The sequence below is a fragment of the Pongo abelii genome, chromosome 1 (assembly GCF_028885655.2).
Source record: "Pongo abelii isolate AG06213 chromosome 1, NHGRI_mPonAbe1-v2.0_pri, whole genome shotgun sequence".
Classification (NCBI taxonomy): domain Eukaryota; kingdom Metazoa; phylum Chordata; class Mammalia; order Primates; family Hominidae; genus Pongo; species Pongo abelii.
This window is the reverse complement of record NC_071985.2, coordinates 99,776,511-99,780,532: the sequence shown is the minus strand read 5'-3', so window position 1 is coordinate 99,780,532 and position 4,022 is coordinate 99,776,511.

Here is a 4,022-nt window from a genome sequence, read left to right as displayed (position 1 = left end):
TTTTCGAGAAACATGACAAAGAAGAGAAAAATAATCAAATGGTAGCTGCGGTAGAGGTTAGGCTGGGGTGGAAATAGTAAAATATTTCTATAGACTGAGCTTGTGGAAAGGAGCAAACTAAAAATGCAAGAAACATCCAGGCGTGGTGGCTCACGCCTATAATCCCAGCACTTTGGGAGGCCAAGGTGGGTGAATCACCTGAGGTCAGGAGTTCGAGACTAGCCTGGCCAACATGGCGAAACCTCGTCTCTACTAAAAATACAAAAACTAGCTAGGCGTGGTGTTACACGCCTGTAATCCCGCCTACTCGGGAAGCTGAGGCATGAGAATCACTTGAGCCTGGGAGCTGGAAGTTGCAGTGAGCCCAGATTGCGCAAGTGCACTCCAGCCTGAGTGACAGAGCAAGACTGTCTCAAAAAATAAAAAAATAAAAAAATGTAAGAAATATATATGCCTGAGAAAACAAGACTGGTACTAGGGGAGAGAAGGAGACAGGGTTAGGGCAGCATGTGAAAGTGTTCTCAGAAAACCAAGATACCCTTTTTCTAAAAATGTGTAGACATTTTGAAGTGGAGGAAAGGGAACTCGTGTGTGATGACTTTGAGTCTCAAAGAAAAGTAACAGGTGAAACTTCTGCTGGGAATAAGAGGTAGAAATGAGGTTGGGTGTAGCTGCACAGCTATAAGCAATTGGTTGGGAAGTCAACTAGGTATGAACAAAACGACTGTGAATAATCTGCCACAGGAGTAGAAAAAGGAAATAAAAAAAGATCACCAAATGCTCTGGGGACCTAGACAAAGTTAGAAAGCATAAATTTTCATGAAACTATGGAGCATTGTAATTTCTGTCAATACTCAGAAACCTGAGGAAAGAAAGTGAACAGTTTACCCACAATTGGAGAGATGATGAACTAATCAGTATCTTGAAGATGGAAGATTCTAGAATTGCAGAAGACCCTAGTTTAAAAATCTCTGAAAGGGGATGAGACTGGTCTGGGAAACAAATGAAGCCAGAAGTTATTGGACTGAGAAGAGAGGTTTAATTCTGGAAGTTGATGTTGATAGCAAATTCAAAAGTGAGAGAGTTGGAGTCACAGAGGATAGGCACTGGGAACCACATATATCACAAAAAGTTATTAATAAGTAAAAAATGTGTAAAAATGTATCTGTGTGTACTTATGTTTGTAGATAGATATACATCTTCAAATCAATAAGTAAAAGATTAATAGCTCAGTCAAAAGGGAAAAGGATAGGTAAGGTGAAGATAGGTTTGTATATATCTGCAAAATATGTAAATCAATAGAGATTCAAATACTATAGTAATTAAAGAAATGCAATTTTTAAAAAACTGAGATATTGGGCCAGGTGCAGTGGCTCACACCTGTAATCTCAGCACTTTGGGAGGCCGAGGCAGGCAGATCATGAGGTCAGGAGTTCGAGAAAAGCCTGACCAACATGGTGAAACCTCGTCTCTACTAAAAATACAAAAATTAGCCGGGCATGGTGGCATGCGCCTGTAATCCCAGCTACTCAGGAGGCTGAGGCAGGAGAATCACTTGAACCCCGGAGGCGGAGGTTGCAGTGAGCCGAGATCACACCACTGCACTCCAGCCTGGGCGACAGAGCAAGACTCTGTCTCAAAAAATCAAAACCAAAACAAACCAAAACCAAAACAAAACAAAAAAGATATTGTAGGGTTTTTTTGTTTTTGTTTTTCTTGAGATGGAGTCTCAATTTCTTGTTCTGTTGCCCAGGCTGGAGTGCAGTGGCTTGATCTCAGCTCACCGCAACCTCACCCTCCCAGGTTCAAGCAATTCTCCTGCCTCAGCCACCCAAGTAGCTGGTATTACAGGCGCACGCCACCATGTCCGGCTAATTTTTTGTATTTTTAGTAGAGACAGGGTTTCACCATGTTGGTCAGGTTGGTCTCGAACTCCTGACCTCAAGTAATCCACCCGCCTCGGCCTCCCAAAGTGCTAGGATTACAGGCGTTAGCCACTGTTCCCGGCCTAAAAACTGAGATATTGTTTTTAGCCAATTAGCTCAACAAATATTTCAGAGACTCTGAGTAACTTACATTGGTGAAGCTATGAAAAAAAAGAAAAGGCACTTTCATGCCTATTTGATTGGAGTGTAAGTTACTATAACCTTTTAGTGTGTAATTTGATAATATCTATTAAAATTCCAAATGTGCATATCCTACAACCTAGCATTTACATTTTTAATATTTGGAGGAATTTATTCCACAAAAACATTTCCACAAGTGCCCAGGGAAGTATATATACAAGGCTGTCACTCCAGCCTGGGTGACAGAGTGAGACTCTATCTCAAAAAAAAAAAATATATATATATATATATATGTGTATACACAGACACACACACAAGGATATTTATTGCAATGTTGCTATAATAAGAAATTTGAAACAATACAAAAGCCCACCAATAGAGAAAATGGACTACTTGAGTACTCAGCAGCCATTAAAAAGAATAAAGCAGATTTTTTTTTGTTTTTGAGATGGAGTCTGGCTCTGTCGCCCAGGCTGGAGTGCAGTGGCACGATCTCGGCTCACTGCAACCTCTGCCTCCCGAGTAGCTGGGACCACAGGCGCACACCACCATACTCGGCCAACTTTTGTATTTTTAGTAGAGACGGGGTTTTGCCATGTTGGCCAGGCTGGTCTCTAACTCCCGACCTCAAGTGATCCACCTGCCTCAGCCTCCGAAAGTGCTGGGATTACTGGCGTGAGCCACCATGCCTGGCCCGGTTTTGACTTTTTGTGTGTGTGTGTGTGTGAGACGGAGTCTGGCTCTGTCGCCCAGGCGGGAGTGCAGTGGCGCGATCTCGGCTCACTGCAAGCTCCGCCTCCCGGGTTCACGCCGTTTTGCTGCCTCAGCCTCCCGAGTAGCTGGGACTACAGGCGCCTGCCACCACGCCCAGCTAATTTTTTGTATTTTTAGTAGAGACGGGTTCTCACTGTGTTAGTCAGGATGGTCTCGATCTCCTGACCTCGTGATCCGCCTGCTGTGGCCTCCCAAAGTGCTGGGATTACAAGCGTGAGCCACCGCGCCCGGCCTGACTTTTTAAATCAAATGTGTCAAGTAAATTCTTCTGAGGAAAGAGGGAAAACATTTTAAAGCATCACTAATCCTGTTGACAGGTAGTTCCCAAACTTAAGCATACATCACAATCACCTAGAGAAGCTGGTTAAAACACAAATGCCACAGGAAGTGGTGGTGCATGCCTGTAGTCCCGGCTACTGGGGAGGCTGAGGCAGGAGGATCACTTGAGCCCAGGAGTTTGAGGCTGTAGTGCACTGTGATTCACCTATGAATAGTCACTGCACTCCAGCCTGGGCAACATAGACCCCATCTCTTAAATACACACACACACACACACACACACACACACAGGCCAACACCCCCAAAATTTCTTATTCATTAGGACCAAGATAAGGGTCCAAGAATTTGCATTTCTAGCAAGTCCCTGGGAGATGCTGCTAATTCAGAGACCTGTTGCATAGACTAAAAAGTTGGCTACCAATCCATCCTCTACCACTCATGTGATCCTACTTAGTTTTTACCTGAGGCGGGGCATAGTGGCTCACGCCTGTAATCCCAGCACTTTGGGAGGCCGAGAGGCACGGAACACAAGGTCAGGAGTTTGAGACCAGCCTGGCCAATATGGTGAAACCCCATCTCTACAAAAATTAGCTGGGCATGGTGGCATGCACCTGTAGTCCCAGCTACTTGGGAGGCTGAGGCACAAGATCTCTTGAACCCGGGAGGCAGAGGTTGCAGTGAGCCAAGATTGCACCACTGCACTCCAGCCTGGGCAACAGAGCGAGACACCGTCTCAAAAAAAAAAAAAGAAAAGAAAGAAATTTTTACCTGAGCTTTTAATGGTGGCTGTCCTAGCCCTGGCAGAGTTGTGGAAATATTCCTCCACTGATCTAGGCTCCAATTTAATCTAGTGGGATCATTTTCTCAGTATGGGAGTGTCTGAAACTTGATTCTGTTTCAATT